Source organism: Lolium perenne, chromosome 2 (genome assembly GCF_019359855.2).
Source record: "Lolium perenne isolate Kyuss_39 chromosome 2, Kyuss_2.0, whole genome shotgun sequence".
Taxonomy (NCBI): Eukaryota; Viridiplantae; Streptophyta; class Magnoliopsida; order Poales; family Poaceae; genus Lolium; species Lolium perenne.
In genome coordinates this window covers 264,942,358-264,961,500 of record NC_067245.2, presented here as the reverse complement: position 1 = coordinate 264,961,500, position 19,143 = coordinate 264,942,358, and positions in this window count along the sequence as shown.

Below are 19,143 nucleotides of genomic sequence, written 5' to 3'. Positions count from 1 at the left end.
CAGAATATGCGTCTAGGAAGGAAAGACGTTCACAGCCTGCCGTGGAGTCGATAATTTGATCGATCCTTGGGAGGGGAAAGTGATACTTTGGACAATGTTTATTGAGACACGTGAAGTCGACGCACATGCGAAGGACTTTCGTGTTTTTCTTCGGCACCAACACTGGGTTAGCTATCCACGTGGCCTCTGTATGTAGTTCTTTGATGAAACCAGCTTCTCTAAGCCGATCAATCTCTGACAGCATAGCTTTGCAGTTTGGTTCCGAAAAACGCCGCAAAGGTTGTTTGATTGGTCTCGCTATTGGATCCAAATTTAGGTGGTGCTCGGCAAGTTCCCTGGGTACTCCTGGCATGTCAGCTGGACATCATGCGAAGATTTTCCAGTGCTCACGGAGGAACTCGACGAGCGCGCTTTCCTATGCGAGGTCCATATCTGTTGCAATGGACGTCGTCTTCTTTGGATCTGTCGGGTGAATCTGCACTTCCTTGGAATCTTTCGTAGTGCTAAAGGTTGGCTCCCTGAGAGGTCTTCCTACATCTGGTAACACATCATAATCAGTTGTGAGCCTTGACGCCATATATTATGCCTGCATCCCGAAAGTTTCTGATAGCCTATGGAAATCCTTGTCGCACTTATCAGCTAACGCAAAACTGCATTTGACTGTAATTGGTCCCTTAGGTCCAGGTAGCCTCCATAGCAGGTACGTGTAGTGTGGTACTGCCATAAACCTGGCATATGCTGGTCGTCCCAATAAGGCGTGGTATTGCGACGGGAAATCAACAACTTCGAACTCCAGCCTTTCTATTATGTAGTTTTCTCGAGTGCCAAACTGAACGTCGAGATTGATCTTCCCCAATGGATAACTTGGCTTCTCTGGTGTAATTCCGTGGAAACGTGTGTCCGTAGGCTTAAGGTTTGCCAGGGATATGTTCATCTTCCTTAATGTATCTGCGTACATAAGGTTTAGACTGCTGCCTCCATCTATGAATACTCGAGATACGTCGAATCCTGCGATCACCGCTGGTAAGTGATACGTCTCCGACGTATCGATAATTTCTTATGTTCCATGCCACATTATTGATGTTATCTACATGTTTTATGCACACTTTATGTCATATTCGTGCATTTTCTGGAACTAACCTATTAACAAGATGCCGAAGTGCCAGTTGCTGTTTTCTGCTGATTTTGGTTTCAGAAATCCTAGTAAATAAATATTCTCGGAATTGGACGAAATCAACGCCCGGGGTCCTATTTTTCCACGAAGCTTCCGAAGTCCGAAGATGAAACGAAGTGGGGCCACAGGTGCCCAAACCCTAGGGCGGCGCGGCCCCCTGGCCGCGCCGGCCTATGGTGTGGGGCCCTGTGCCCCCTCTGACTTGCCCTTCCGCCTACTTAAAGCCTCCGTGACGAAAACCCCGCATCGAGAGCCACGATACGGAAAACCTTACTGAGACGCCGCCACCGCCGATCCCATCTCGGGGGATCCAGGAGATCGCCTCCGGCACCCTGCCGGAGAGGGGAATCATCTCCCGGAGGACTCTACGCCGCCATGGTCGCCTCCGGAGTGATGTGTGAGTAGTCTACCCCTGGACTATGGGTCCATAGCAGTAGCTAGATGGTTGTCTTCTCCCCATTGTGCTATCATTGTCGGATCTTGTGAGCTGCCTAACATGATCAAGATCATCTATCTGTAATTCTATATGTTGCGTTTGTTGGGATCCGATGAATAGAGAATACTTGTTATGTTGATTATCAAAGTTATGTCTATGTGTTGTTTAAGATCTTGCATGCTCTCCGTTATTAGTAGATGCTCTGGCCAAGTTGATGCTAGTAACTCCAAGAGGGAGTATTTATGCTCGATAGTGGGTTCATGTCTCCGTGAATCTGGAGGAGTGACAAGAACCACTAAGGTTATGGATGTGCTGTTGCCACTAGGGATAAAACATTGATGCTATGTCTAAGGATGTAGTTATTGATTACATTACGCGCAATACTTAATGCAATTGTCTGTTGTTAGCAACTTAATACTGGAAGGGGTTCGGATGATAACCTGAAGGTGGACTTTTTAGGCATAGATGCAGTTGGATGGCGGTCTATGTACTTTGTCGTAATGCCCAATTAAATCTCACTATACTCATCATGATATGTATGTGCATGGTCATGCCCTCTCTATTTGTCAATTGCCCAACTGTAATTTGTTCACCCAACATGCTGTTTGTCTTATGGGAGAGACACCTCTAGTGAACTGTGGACCACGGTCCAATTCTCTTTACTGAAATACAATCTACCATAATCTTTGTTTTACCGTTTTTCTGCAAACAATCATCTTCCACACAATACGGTTAATCCTTTGTTACAGCAAGCCGGTGAGATTGACAACCTCACTGTTTCGTTGGGGCAAAGTACTTTGGTTGTGTTGTGCAGGTTCCACGTTGGCGCCGGAATCCCTGGTGTTGCGCCGCACTACATCCCGCCGCCATCAACCTTCAACGTGCTTCTTGGCTCCTCCTGGTTCGATAAACCTTGGTTTCTTTCTGAGGGAAAACTTGCTGCTGTGCGCATCATACCTTCCTCTTGGGGTTCCCAACGAACATGTGAGTTACACGCCATCAAGCTAGATTTCTGGCGCCGTTGCCGGGGAGATCAAGACACGCTGCAAGGGGAGTCTCCACTTCTCAATCTCTTTACTTTGTTTTTGTCTTGCTTAGTTTTATTTACTACTTTGTTTGCTGCATTATATCAAAACACAAAAAAATTAGTTGCTAGTTTTACTTTATTTGCTATCTTGTTTGCTATATCAAAAACACAAAAAAAATTAGTTACTCGCATTTACTTTATTATCATGTCTAGTCCTGTAGTTGTTACTTTATCACCTGAGGAATCGATCTTCACCTTTAAACAAGGAGGTGAAGAGAATTTTAAAGAAGCATGGTCTAGAATTTTTGATGCTTATAGTAAACTGAACCTAAAATGACCTTAAGTTTGCTTCTTAGTAATTTCTATTTCGGGCTTGTTCTTCGCTATAGATATGCCTTAGATGCTGTAGTGGGAGGAGATTTCCTTCATTGTGATGGGGATCAAGCTTTTAATGCTATAAGGAAATTGATTACATCATTTAGCTCCGATAATAATTTTGATCCATCTCATGCTAGCATGCATAATAGATTAGACACTATTGAAACAAATATATCCTGTTTAAAAGAAGTGTATAATCGAATTCGCGAATATTATGATTATGTTCCATTAAGCTTTGAACCTTCAATGTGGGCGCCTACTGTTAAAGTTACTATTGGTGGTGAAATTTTTCCTGCTCGTTGTGATATTATGTCCGAGTTTTGCCTCATGCCTGAAAAAATTTATAAATCTTTGACACTTTGGGGACTTACTGAAGGGGGAGAAGAAATAACTCTTACGGATAACTCTGTTGTAATTCCTATGGGTATAGCTGAAGGTGTTTTCACAACCTTCCTTGGAAGGACGATATCCACTGATTATCTCGTTATTGAATGTGTAGGGACAGGACAAATCACGCTTGGAAGATCCCTGCTGAAACTCATGGGAGCAGTCATAGATGTTGGGAAAGGCACTCTAAATTTTACTTCTACACCCGGATGCGGTCATGTATTCCCTAGACCAAAGAGTAGGAATAAGAGTAAGAAAGGTAAGAGCAACACCCCTGGTAAGAATGCCGATGCACCACCCTTTGATAATACTTGATACACACTTTCTGCGCCTAGCTGAAAGGCGTTAAAGAAAAGCGCTTATGGGAGACAACCCATGTTTTTACCTACAGTACTTTGTTTTTATTTTGTGTCTTGGAAGTTGTTTACTACTGTAGCAACCTCTCCTTATCTTAGTTTTGTGTTTTGTTGTGCCAAGTTAAGCCGTTGATAGAAAAGTAAGTACTAGATTTGGATTACTGCGCAGTTCCAGATTTCTTTGCTGTCACGAATCTGGGTCTACCTCCCTGTAGGTAAATCAGAAAATTAAGCCAATTTACGTGCATGATCCTCAGATATGTACGCAACTTTCATTCAATTTGAGCATTTTCATTTGAGCAAGTCTGGTGCCATTTTAAAATTCTTCAATACGAACTGTTCTGTTTTGACAGATTCTGCCTTTTATTTCGCATTGCCTCTTTTGCTATGTTGGATGAATTTCTTTGATCCACTAATGTCCAGTAGCATTATGCAATGTCCAGAAGTGTTAAGAATGATTGTGTCACCTATGAATATGTTAATTTTTATTGTGCACTAACCCTCTAATAAGTTGTTTCGAGTTTGGTGTGGAGGAAGTTTTCAAGGATCAAGAGAGGAGTATGATGCAACATGATCAAGGAGAGTGAAAGCTCTAAGCTTGGGGATGCCCCGGTGGTTCACCCCAGCATATATTAAGAAGACTCAAGCGTCTAAGCTTGGGGATGCCCAAGGCATCCCCTTCTTCATCGACAACATTATCAGGTTCCTCCCCTGAAACTATATTTTTATTCCATCACATCTTATGTGCTTTGCTTGGAGCGTCGGTTTGTTTTTGTTTTTTGTTTTGTTTGAATAAAATGGATCCTAGCATTCACTTTATGAGAGAGAGACACGCTCCTCTATAGCATATGGACAAGTATGTCCTTGGTTTCTACTCATAGTATTCATGGCGAAGTTTCTCCTTCGTTAAATTGTTATATGGTTGGAATTGGAAAATGATACATGTAGTAATTGCTATAAATGTCTTGGGTAATGTGATACTTGGCAATTGTTGTGCTCATGATTAAGCTCTTGCATCATATGCTTTGCACCTATTAATGAAGAAATACATAGAGCATGCTAAAATTTGGTTTGCATATTTGGTTTCTCTAAGGTCTAGATAATTTCTAGTATTGAGTTTGAACTACAAGGAAGACGGTGTAGAGTCTTATAATGTTTTCAATATGTCTTTTATGTGAGTTTTGCTGCACCGGTTCATCCTTGTGTTTGTTTCAAATAACCTTGCTAGCCTAAACCTTGTATCGAGAGGGAATACTTCTCATGCATCCAAAATACTTGAGCCAACCACTATGCCATTTGTGTCCACCATACCTACCTACTACATGGTATTTCTCCGCCATTCCAAAGTAAATTGCTTGAGTGCTACCTTTAAAATTCCATCATTCACCTTTGCAATATATAGCTCATGGGACAAATAGCTTAAAAACTATTGTGGTATTGAATATGTAATTATGCACTTTATCTCTTATTAAGTTGCTTGTTGTGCGATAACCATGTTTCTGGGGACGCCATCAACTACTCTTTGTTGAATTTCATGTGAGTTGCTATGCATGTTCGTCTTGTCTGGAGTAAGAGCGATCTACCACCTTATGGTTAGGCATGCATATTGTTAGAGAAGAACATTGGGCCGCTAACTAAAGCCATGATCCATGGTGGAAGTTTCAGTTTTGGACATATATCCTCAATCTCATATGAGAAAATTATTAATTGTTGTTACATGCTTATGCATAAAAGAGGAGTCCATTATATGTTGTCTATGTTGTCCCGGTATGGATGTCTAAATTGAAGAATAATCAATAGCGAGAAATCCAATGCGAGCTTTCTCCTTAGACCTTTGTACAGGCGGCATAGAGGTACCCCTTTGTGACACTTGGTCGAAACATGTGCATTGTGATGATCCGGTAGTCCAAGCTAATTAGGACAAGGTGCGGGCACTATTAGTACACTATGCATGAGGCTTGCAACTTGTAAGATATAATTTACATGATACATATGCTTTATTACTACCGTTGACAAAATTGTTTCATGTTTTCAAAATCAAAGCTCTAGCACAAATATAGCAATCGATGCTTTTCCTCTATGGAGGACCATTCTTTTACTTTCAATGTTGAGTCAGTTCACCTATTTCTCTCCACCTCAAGAAGCAAACACTTGTGTGAACTGTGCATTGATTCCTACATACTTGCTTATTGCACGTATTATATTACTCTATGTTGACAATATCCATGAGATATACATGTTACAAGTTGAAAGCAACCGCTGAAACTTAATCTTCCTTTGTGTTGCTTCAATGCTTTTACTATGAATTATTGCTTTATGAGTTAACTCTTATGCAAGACTTAATTGATGCTTGTCTTGAAGTGCTATTCATGAAAAGTCTTTGCTATATGATTCACTTGTTTACTCATGTCATATACATTGTTTTGATCGCTGCATTCACTACATATGCTTTACAAATAGTATGATCAAGATTATGATGGCATGTCACTCCAGAAATTATCTGTGTTATCGTTTTACCTGCTCGGGACGAGCAGAACTAAGCTTGGGGATGCTGATACGTCTCCGACGTATCGATAATTTCTTATGTTCCATGCCACATTATTGATGTTATCTACATGTTTTATGCACACTTTATGTCATATTCGTGCATTTTCTGGAACTAACCTATTAACAAGATGCCGAAGTGCCGATTCTTTTCTGCTGTTTTTGGTTTCAGAAATCCTAGTAACGAAATATTCTCGGAATTGGACGAAATCAACGCCCAGGGTCCTATTTTTCCACGAAGCTTCCAGAAGTCCGAAGATGAAACGAAGTGGGGCCACAGGGTGCCCAAACCCTAGGGCGGCGCGGCCCCCCCTGGCCGCGCCGGCCTATGGTGTGGGGCCCCTGTGCCCCCTCCTGACTTGCCCTTCCGCCTACTTAAAGCCTCCGTGACGAAAACCCCAGTACTGAGAGCCACGATACGGAAAACATTACTGAGACGCCGCCACCGCCGATCCCATCTCGGGGGATCCAGGAGATCGCCTCCGGCACCCTGCCGGAGAGGGGAATCATCTCCCGGAGGACTCTACGCCGCCATGGTCGCCTCCGGAGTGATGTGTGAGTAGTCTACCCCTGGACTATGGGTCCATAGCAGTAGCTAGATGGTTGTCTTCTCCCCATTGTGCTATCATTGTCGGATCTTGTGAGCTGCCTAACATGATCAAGATCATCTATCTGTAATTCTATATGTTGCGTTTGTTGGGATCCGATGAATAGAGAATACTTGTTATGTTGATTATCAAAGTTATGTCTATGTGTTGTTTAAGATCTTGCATGCTCTCCGTTATTAGTAGATGCTCTGGCCAAGTTGATGCTAGTAACTCCAAGAGGGAGTATTTATGCTCGATAGTGGGTTCATGTCTCCGTGAATCTGGAGGAGTGACAAGAACCACTAAGGTTATGGATGTGCTGTTGCCACTAGGGATAAAACATTGATGCTATGTCTAAGGATGTAGTTATTGATTACATTACGTGCAATACTTAATGCAATTATCTGTTGTTAGCAACTTAATACTGGAAGGGGTTCGGATGATAACCTGAAGGTGGACTTTTTAGGCATAGATGCAGTTGGATGGCGGTCTATGTACTTTGTCGTAATGCCCAATTAAATCTCACTATACTCATCATGATATGTATGTGCATGGTCATGCCCTCTCTATTTGTCAATTGCCCAACTGTAATTTGTTCACCCAACATGCTGTTTGTCTTATGGGAGAGACACCTCTAGTGAACTGTGGACCCCGGTCCAATTCTCTTTACTGAAATACAATCTCGCAATCTTGTTTCTGTTTTCTGCAAACAATCATCTTCCACACAATACGGTTAATCCTTTGTTACAGCAAGCCGGTGAGATTGACAACCTCACTGTTTCGTTGGGGCAAAGTACTTTGGTTGTGTTGTGCAGGTTCCACGTTGGCGCCGGAATCCCTGGTGTTGCGCCGCACTACATCCCGCCGCCATCAACCTTCAACGTGCTTCTTGGCTCCTCCTGGTTCGATAAACCTTGGTTTCTTTCTGAGGGAAAACTTGCTGCTGTGCGCATCATACCTTCCTCTTGGGGTTCCCAACGAACGTGTGAGTTACACGCCATCAGTAAGATAAGTGCTGACTGCCCTGGTCGAGGAACTTGCTGCGGGTGATCCGCAATTGTGAAGCCAATATCCTGTCCTGACCAGTTTAGGTAATCAATCGTTGGTGGAGGCATCTTCTCTGCCATGAACACTTGTCGCGAGATTACTTTCTGAGCCCTATTAGATGGCCTAGTCTTCTGAATCATCGACACCGCACCATTGGAGTTTGGGTCGACATATGGAGGTGGATGTGGTGCTGCCGCTATTCTGAGCTGGTGTCTATTTTCGTCCGTAATTGCGGGAGGAGGTGGTAGGTGAATCTCGCTCCTAGGTCCCTGAGGATTTCGACTTGCTGCCTGAGCATTGGCTTGCCCTGCAAACCTCAACATTGCTTGAAAGTTTCGACAATCCTTCTGCAAATGTCCTGACTGCCTTTTCCCATTATTGTCGACATAGAAGTGCATCTAACATGGGCCGTTCATCATATCCTCGGGAGATACATACGGTCTCTGGAACCTTGGTCCACTATTTTGCTTGTTGTTTCGAGAATCATCTCTATTGTCGCCTCGCTGCTCGTTGCTTCTTTGGTAGTCATCTCTATTGCTTCCTCCGACGTTTGCTCGAAAGCCAGCCGATATTTGGCCAGGAGCATCATAACTCGAGAACTGCCGAGAAAAACATCGTCTATTTTGAAAATTTCGACTGCGGTCCTCCTCTGGTGACCTATGTCGCTTGTTGTGAACATCATCTTCTCCATCCGCCCACCTGTTTGCTATCTCCATTAGTGCTGATACTGTCTTTAGGTTAGTTCTTCCCAAGTCCTCGACGAAATCGCCTCGTCGGATTCCTGCCACAAACGCATCTATTGCCCTCTCGTCAGATATGTTCTCTGCCGAGTTTTTAATGATGTTCCACCTCTGGATGTACTTTCTCATAGATTCATCATGCTTTTGTCGACACGACCTCAGCTCCTCTAGCGATGCAGGCTTTTTGCAGGTGGATCGGAAGTTCTTGACGAATATATCCTCAAAATCATCCCAGCTATCGATGGAACCCGGAGGAAGCTTTTTTATCCAAGACCTTGCAGCTCCGCTCAGGTGTACTTGAATGCTTTGCATGGCTGTTGCCCTTGTCCCGCCTATCAGCTTCACCGTCTCGAGATAATCGACTAGCTAATCCTCAGGATCTTGCAGGCCATCGAATTTTTTGAAATTATCGGGTAACTTAAACCCCGAAGGCACCCGAGTTTTTCGGACCCTCCTCGTAAAACATGGTAGCCCACACATATCTTCTTCAGCTATGTCTGGAGAATGCCGATGCTCCCTTCTATTTTGTCGTGCCCTGTCTACCCTTGCTTGAATTTCTGTATCTCTTGCTCCGCTTGTTCTTTCGGGAACTGGTGGTGCTGCAGCAGGTCGTGGACTATTTTGTCTTGCTGATCCTTCGGGAGGTGAATTTACAAACGCCGCTCCCATGGCTCCAACTCCCGCCATAGCCATATTGTACAATGCCTCTCTTGGATCTCCGGCAGGTGGTTTTGACGCGAGGATAAAGGCTTGCGTCGCCATGTACCCCGCTTCTGGCGTCTTAGGGATGATGTTCCCCCTCGTGTCTATCGTCATGAAGGACATGTCGAGGTTTTGGACCAGATTCTCCCTCTCAGCTTCAGGTATGTTGTTTAGTCGAGATCTTGCCCTGTTGCGAGCCTCTCTGTGATTGCTTCCCGAAGTACCTGATTGTCAACTCAGCTCCGCTCTTCGCCTGCTCGATGCTGATGCTGCTTCTTGCCTCCTATCCAGCGCGATCTTCTGTTTCTCGAGTTCTCGCCTGGTACGTGCGATCCTATATTGATATGCTTGTAACTCCTCAGATGTCGCTGTTACAGTCATCGGCTCTGTGCCATTGATAGCTCTTTCGACTCGATCCCACACTGCCTGCAGAAATCGCACCATCTCTCGCGTCCCTGCGCCGATATATTTTGTTCCTAGGCCTCGCGTGAGATCCGCAGGATCAACGAACGGATTTCCCGCCTCATCAAAGTTCTCTGATGTCTCCTCCTAGGGTCGGCTTGTTTCTCCGATCGCGTAGATTTGATGATACTTTATTTTTTTGTTCTTTGTCGAGATTGGTGACACCGTCGTATAGACTGGCGAAGACCTTTCCGATAGTGATGGATTTGTCGATGAAATCGAAGCTATCGACACTGTCAGAATCGCTGCTTATATTGGAGTCCGCAGACGACTCGAAGGACATGTCGCTGAAGATCTTGGCGAGTTTTTTCACTTGCCCTGATGCCGACGAAGCGTGGCGATGAAGTCTCCTCATCGCCTGACTCGACTGATGGTGTCGAGCTCGAAAAATCGGGATCGACCGCTGATAATCCCGACGAGATCGGAACTTCGAGACGATACGCTCCTTCATTCTCGACGCGAAAGTGGAACCTTCCGAACGTCATCTCCATGGGCTCCTCCAGATACGCATATGCATCCAAACGGGAGGGCGGGTGAGGAACAAAATCGACCAAACCAGTTTCGATCTGTTTACCTCTGTCCATCGATTTGCTTGCAGTTGATGAAGTCGACGATCTTGAACGTGCCATCGAGATCAGCTCCTTGAAACCTCTAATTCCCACAGACGGCGCCAATTGACAAGGGATTAACTTATCAATGCCTACAGATTGTAGACTAGGGTTTAGTTGGAAGTAGAGGGCAAGTAGATCTCGAAGGTTTCAGCCGAAAAGTACTCGACGATTATGAAAACTAGGGTTGCGTGAGACAATGAATCGATCCTTTCTTTGTCCCTCGACTCCCCCTTATATAGGAGGCGGAGCCGAGGGATTCGTGATACACAAGTTACAGAGTCCGGGAGGGTTTCTGACCCGTCCCGCAAGATTACAAGTCTATGTTTCCTAATACAACTCTATCTTTCCTTGATTCTATCTTGGGCTTCCGAACTTCATATTCTTCGAGTCATGGGCCTTCAGTAAACCCCGGGTACCATCTTCGGCAGGCCCATTGGGGATGCCTATGTCAGTGAGGGAATGTGAATCGGGAGACTTTCTCGTTGTAAAATACGAGACATCGCAGCAACAAACTAAGAATAGAGGTGTGATACGTCTCCGACGTATCGATAATTTCTTATGTTCCATGCTTGTTTTATGACAATACCTACATGTTTTGTTCACACTTTATATCATTTTTATGCATTTTCCGGAACTAACCTATTGACGAGATGCCAAAGGGCCAGTTGTTGTTTTCTGCTGTTTTTGGTTTCAGAAATCCTAGTAAGGAAATATTCTCGGAATCGGACGAAATCAACGCCCAGCATCTTAGAATTCCACGAAGCTTCCAGAACACCCGAGAGCCACCAGAGGAGGGCCCTGTGGGCCCCACACATGTAGGCGGCGCGGCCAGGGGGTGGGCCGCTCCCCCCTACTGTGTCGTCACCTCGTCGACCTTCCGACTCCGCCTCTTCGCCTATTTAAGGGTCCCTGAACTAAATCTTCGATACGAAAAAGCCACGGTACGAGAAACCTTCCAGAGCCGCCGCCATCGCGAAGCCAAGATCTGGGGGATAGGAGTCTCTGTTCCGGCACACCGCCGGGACGGGGAAGTGCCCCCGGAAGGCATCTCCATCGACACCACCGCCATCTCCATCAACGCTGCTGTCTCCCATGAGGAGGGAGTAGTTCTCCATCGAGACTAAGGGCTGTACCGGTAGCTATGTGGTTAATCTCTCTCCTATGTACTTCAATACAATGATCTCATGAGATGCCTTACATGATTGAGATTCATATGAGTTTTGTATCACTATTAATCTATGTGCTACTCTAGTGATGTTATTAAAGTACTCTATTCCTCCTCCATGATGTAATGGTGACAGTGTGTGCATCATGTAGTACTTGGCGTAGTTTAGATTATGATCTCTTGTAGATTATGAAGTTAACTATTACTATGATGGTATTGATGTGATCTATTCCTCCTTTCATAGTATGAAGGTGACAGTGTGCATGCTATGTTAGTACTTGGTATAATTGCAATGATGTATCATGCACTCTAAGGTTATTTAAATATGAATATCGAATATTGTGGAGCTTGTTAACTCCGGCATTGAGGTGCTCTTGTAGCCCTACACAATTAGTGGTGTTCATCATCCAACAAGAGAGTGTAGAGTGGTTTTATTATGTGATCAATGTTGAGAGTGTCCACTAGTGAAAGTACGATCCCTAGGCCTTGTTTCCAAATACTACAATCATCGCTTATTTACTGTTCTGCTGCATCTTTACTTACTACACGCCAAAGAAGCACTTTTCTGGCGCCGTTACTACTGCTCATATTCATTCATACCACCTGTATTTCACTATCTCTTCGCCGAACTACTGCACCTATACATCTGACAAGTGTATTGGGTGTGTTGGGGACACAAGAGACTTCTTGTATTGTGGTTGCAGGGTTGCTTGAGAGGGATATCTTTGACCTCTTCCTCCCTGAGTTCGATAAACCTTGGGTGATCCACTTAAGGGAAACTTGCTGCTGTTCTACAAACCTCTGCTCTTGGATGCCCAACACTGTCTACAAGAATAGAAGCGAGCGTAGACATCAAGCACTTTTCTGGCGCCGTTGCCGGGGAGGAAAGGTAAAAGGTACTCACACTCCGGTCCCAGGTAACCAAACACTTTTCTGGTACCGTTGTAAGTGCTCGAAGCTATTTCCTTTAGATCCTGCAATTGCATCTTTTTGTTTCTTGTTTACAGTAGTTAGGCATAATGGACAACAATGAGCTTCTTATTCTATTTCCTGAGTTAAGACATGGATTGTTTGATGTGAAAATTAAAAAACCTATGGAATCTTATTTGCATGCTAGTAGCAATGATATTAGTATGAACACTTTGAACACCATTGTTGCTAATGATATGGAAAATTCTAAGCTTGGGGAAGCTGGTTTTGATGAGCATGATATTTTTAGTCCCCCAAGCATTGAGGAGAAAATTTACTTTGATGATACTTTGCCTCCTATTTATGATGATTATAATGATAGTAGTCTTTTGGTGCCACCTACTATGGAGGATAAATTTGATTATGATTACAATATGCCTCCTATATTTGATGATAGCTACTATGTTGAATTTTCTCCCACTACAATTAATAAGAATGACTATACTTATGTTGGGAGTAGTAATAATTTTATGCATGAAGCTCATGATAAGAATGTTTCCTTTAATAGTTATATTGTTGAGTTTGCTCATGATGCTACTGAAAGTTATTATGAGAGAGGAAAATATGGTTGTAGAAATTTTCATGTTACTAAAACACCTCTCTTTTTGCTGAAAATCTTGAAGTTGCACTTGTCTAGTTTTCCTATGCTATTCACTTTGCTCTTCATGAACTTGTTTATTTACAAGATTCCTTTTCATAGGAAGTGGGTTAGACTTAAATGTGTTTTGAATTTGCCTCTTGATGCTCTCTTTTGCTTCAAATACTATTTCTTGCGAGTGCATCATTAAAACTGACGAGCCCATCTTAATGGCTATAAAGAAAGCACTTCTTGGAAGATAACCCATGTTTTATTTTACTACAGCAATCTTTGTTTTATATTTGAGTCTTGGAAGTTGTTACTACTGTAGAAACCTCTCCTTATCTTTATTTTATTGCATTGTTGTGCCAAGTAAAGTCTTTGATAGTAGAGTTGATACTAGATTTGGATTACTGCGCAGAAACAGTTTTCTTGCTGTCACGAAATTGAGTCCCTACGTCTGTAGGTAACTCAGAAAAATAAGCCAATTTACATGCGTGATCCTCAGATATGTATGCAACTTTCATTCAATTTGAGCATTTTCATCTGAGCAAGTCTGTTGCCTCTAAAAAATTCGTCTTTACGGACTGTTCTGTTTTGACAGATTCTGCCTTTTATTTCGCATTGTCTCTTTTGCTGTGTTGGATGGATTTCTTTGTTCCATTAACCTCCATTAGCTTTGCGCAATGTCCAGAAGTGTTAAGAACGATTGTGTCACCTCTGAACATGTGAATTTTGATTATGCACTAACCCTCTAATGAGTTCTTTTGAGTTTGGTATGGAGGAAGTTTTCAAGGGTCAAGAGAGGAGGATGATATATGATCAAGAAGAGTGAAAAGTCTAAGCTTGGGGATGCCCCCCCGGTTCATCCCTGCATATTTCAAGAATACTAAAGCATCTAAGCTTGGGGATGCCCAAGGCATCCCCTTCTTCATCAACAATTTATCAGGTTTCTTCTCTTGAAACTATATTTTTATTTGGTCACATCTTATGTACTTTACTTGGAGCGTCTGTTTGTTTTTGTTTTTATTTTGTTTGAATAAAGTTGGATCCTAGCATCCTTGTGTGGGAGAGAGACACGCTCCGCTGGTTCATATGAACACATGTGTTCTTAGCTTTAGCTTTTAATGTTCATGGCGAAGGTTGAAACTGCTTCATTAATTGTTATATGGTTGGAAATAGAAAATGCTACATGTGGTAATTGGTATAATGTCTTGAATAATTTGATACTTGGCAATTGTTGTGCTCATGTTTAAGATCTTGCATCATGTAGTTTGTACTTATTAATGAAGAAATACATAGAGCTTGCTAAAATTTGGTTTGCATCATTGGTCTCTCTAAGGTCTAGATATTTTCTAGTAAGAGTCGAACAATAAGGAAGACGGTATAGAGTCTTATAATACTTACAATATGTCTTTTATGTGTGTTTTGCTGTACCGGTTCATACTTGTGTTTGCTTCAAACAACCTTGCTAGCCTAAGCCTTGTATTGAGAGGGAATACTTCTCGTGCATCAAAATCCTTGAGCCAAACACTATGCCACTTGTGTCCACCATACCTACCTACTACATGGTATTTCTCCGCCATTCCAAAGTAAATTGCTTGAGTGCTACCTTTAAATTTCCATTCTTTGTCTTTGCAATATATAGCTCATGGGACAAATAGCCTAAAAACTATTGTGATATTGAATATGTAGCTTATGTATCTTATTTCTTAATAAGTTGCTTGTTGAGCGATAACCATGTTCCTGGGGATGCCATCAACTATTTCTTTGTTGAATATCATGTGAGTTGCTATGCATGTTCGTCTTGTCTGAAGTAAGGGTGATTTATCATGATCAAATGGTTTGAGTATGCATATTGTTAGAGAAGATCATTGGGCCGCTAACTAAAGCCATGATCAATGGTGGAAGTTTCAGTTTGAACAACAAACCTCAATCTCTTATGAGAATATTATCTGTTGTTGAATGCTTATGCATTAAAGAGGAGTCCACTATCTGTTGTCTATGTTGTCCCGGTATGGATGTCTAAGTTGAGAATAACCAAAAGCGAGAAATCCAATGCGAGCTTTCTCCTTAGACCTTTGTACAGGCGGCATAGAGGTACCCCTTTGTGACACTTGGTTAAAACATATGTTATGCAATGATAATCCATGTAAATCCAAGCTAATTAGGACAAGGTGCGAGCACTATTGGTAATCTATGCATGAGGCTTGCAACTTGTAGGATATAATTTACATAATACATAATACATATGCTTTATTACTACCGTTGACAAAATTGTTTCTTGTTTTCAAAATAAAAGCTCTAGCACAAATATAGCAATCAATGCTTCCCTCTACGAAGGGCCTTTCTTCTACTTTTATGTTGAGTCAGTTTACCCATTTCTCTCTATCTTAGAAGCAAACACTTGTGTTAACTGTGCATTGATTCTTACATGCTTGTTTATTGCACTTATTATTTTACTTTATGTTGACAACTATCCATGAGATATACATGTTACAAGTTGAAAGCAACCGCTGAAACTTAATCTTCCTTTGTGTTGTTTCAATGCCTTTACTTTGAATCTATTGCTTTATGAGTTAACTCTTATACAAGACTTATTGATGCTTGTCTTGAAAGTACTATTCATGAAAAGTCTTTGCTATATGATTCAGTTGTTTAATCATTGTCTTTACCATTGCTTTGAATCGCTGAATTCATCTCATATACCTTGCAATAGTATGATTAAGATTATGTTGGTAGCATGTCACTTCAGAAATTATCTTTGTTATCGTTTACCTAGTCGGGACGAGTAGGAACTAAGCTTGGGGATGCTGATACGTCTCCGACGTATCGATAATTTCTTATGTTCCATGCTTGTTTTATGACAATACCTACATATTTTGTTCACACTTTATATCGTTTTTATGCATTTTCCGGAACTAACCTATTTACGAGATGCCAAAGGGCCAGTTGCTGTTTTCTGCTGTTTTTGGTTTCAGAAATCCTAGTAAGGAAATATTCTCGGAATCGGACGAAATCAACGCCCAGCATCTTAGAATTCCACGAAGCTTCCAGAACACCCGAGAGCCACCAGAGGAGGGCCCTGTGGGCCCCACACATGTAGGCGGCGCGGCCAGGGGGTGGGCCGCGCCCCCCTACTGTGTCGTCGCCTCGTCGACCTTCCGACTCCGCCTCTTCGCCTATTTAAGGGTCCCTGACCTAAATCTTCGATACGAAAAAGCCACGGTACGAGAAACCTTCCAGAGCCGCCGCCATCGCGAAGCCAAGATCTGGGGGACATGAGTCTCTGTTCCGGCACGCCGCCGGGACGGGGAAGTGCCCCCGGAAGGCATCTCCATCGACACCACCGCCATCTCCATCAACGTTGTTGTCTCCCATGAGGAGGGAGTAGTTCTCCATCGAGGCTAAGGGTTGTACCGCTAGCTATGTGGTTAATCTCTCTCCTATGTACTTCAATACAATGATCTCATGAGCTGCCTTACATGATTGAGATTCATATGAGTTTTGTATCACTATTAATCTATGTGCTACTCTAGTGATGTTATTAAAGTACTCTATTCCTCCTCCATGATGTAATGGTGACAGTGTGTGCATCATGTAGTACTTGGCGTAGTTTATGATTATGATCTCTTGTAGATTATGAAGTTAACTATTACTATGATGGTATTGATGTGATCTATTCCTCCTTTCATAGTATGAAGGTGACAGTGTGCATGCTATGTTAGTACTTGGTATAATTGCAATGATCTATCATGCACTCTAAGGTTATTTAAATATGAATATCGAATATTGTGGAGCTTGTTAACTCCGGCATTGAGGTGCTCTTGTAGCCCTACACAATTAGTGGTGTTCATCATCCAACAAGAGAGTGTAGAGTGGTTTTATTATGTGATCAATGTTGAGAGTGTCCACTAGTGAAAGTACGATCCCTAGGCCTTGTTTCCAAATACTGCAATCATCGCTTATTTAATCGTTACGCATCTTTACTTACTACACGCCAGCAAGCACTTTTCTGGCGCCGTTACTACTGCTCATATTCATTCATACCACCTGTATTTCACTATCTCTTCGCCGAACTAGTGCACCTATACATATGACAAGTGTATTGGGTGTGTTGGGGACACAAGAGACTTCTTGTATTGTGGTTGCAGGGTTGTTTGAGAGGGATATCTTTGACCTCTTCCTCCCTGAGTTCGATAAACCTTGGGTGATCCACTTAAGGGAAACTTGCTGCTGTTCTACAAACCTCTGCTCTTGGAGGCCCAACACTGTCTACAAGAATAGAAGCGAGCGTAGACATCAAGATGGTAATATCAGAGGGGCTTTACAGGACGTGGACGAGGTAGAGGACGGGTGCCAGTGGGAGGAGATGAACCCACCGTTAACATACCAACTGACATGGACTATGATGGATATACCCTCCACAACCCCTTTGTGAGGAAAAGACTAGCAGAAGACTCAGCGTTGAGTAAGGTTGTTCATGGGGTGGTAGGAGCTCTGGCGCTAATAGATGGAAAACAAACAACTATAGCTGAGATGGTAGATCACTTTGAGGGAGGCTCTTCATTGAACAATGCAAGTAACACTCCGCAGAAGAATGCAAACAAAAAGAAGTCTCGTGTCTCCGGGGAGGAGACAATTGATGTCACAAACAATGCAACATCGGCGACCTCCGTCGTGGAGGATCACCGGGCACAATGAATCTCATAAGTCAAAACTGCCGTAGCCTGTCACGGGAAGCGGAAGTTAGAGCACTTCTTGTTCTTCAGAAGCGATGGGGGCCTGACATGTTTTTCCTTTCAGAAACACACCTGGATGTTTGGGCTACGGAATGCCTAAGGAGGAGATTGAAAATGGACCATAAATATGTGGTTCCTAGTGACGGCGGGAGTGGAGGCTTAGTGTTGTTTTGGAAAAAGGAGGTAGCTGTCGAGCTGCGGTTTAAATGTGACAATTATATTGATGTGAATATTGGGAGAGGTGTCGAGAATGTTTGGAGGTTTACTGGAATGTATGGCGAGCCAAGGTGGGAGAACAAACACTTGACTTGGCAAAGACTTAGAGACTTACATGCTCAGTGTAATATGCCGTGGTTAGTAATCGGAGATCTTAACGAAATCATGTATCCCTTTGAAAAAGAAGGGGGCAGAGATCGACCAATACAGTTCATGCAAGCTTTTAGGGATGCTTTGGTGGACTGTAACCTGGAGGATATGGGGTATAAAGGTGATAAATTCACGTGGCATCGGGGGTGGCATCGGGAGCTGATTAGAGAAAGACTGGATCGAGCTCTGATAAACGATCAGTGGAGGGACAAATTCCCAAATGCAGTCCTCCAAAATTTACCATATAGTAGGTCTGATCATCGACCCCTGCTCCTATCTTTGGAAGAATCTTCGGTCCAGCCCAATCTGGGTCCAGCTATTCTCCCTGTGGAAGCAAAGTGGTTGAAAGAGAACCGGTTTACAAAGATAGTAGATATAGCTTTGGACAGCACAAAGAAGTCAAACTTGGATTTGGCGGGTAGGCTGAGTAAGGTGCATATCGATCTTCATAGATGGGACCGTTCTGTTTTGAGGAGTAACAAAAAGAGAATTAGAGCAGCACAAAAGGAGCTTGAACGTGTGTCGATTGGGGAGCTGACCGAATTAAATGATAAGAAACATAAGGAAATTTCAAAAGAAATAGAGGATTTGCTTGAAATAGAGGAAATCTATTGGGCTCAGAGAAGTCGAATAAATTGGCTACAATATGGAGATAAAAATACTGCATAATTTCATAATTCGGCCAATGTCTGGAAACAGAAAAATAAGATCAAGAAGCTACAGAACCCGGATGGAGCATGGGTTGAGGGGAAAACCTATCTAAATCCAATGATTTCAGACTACTTCGCTGGTATTTTCTCTACTGAAGTTTATGGTAACCCAAGGGTCACTATGGAGATGAATGATAAATTGAGAAAACCATTTGAAGCCGCA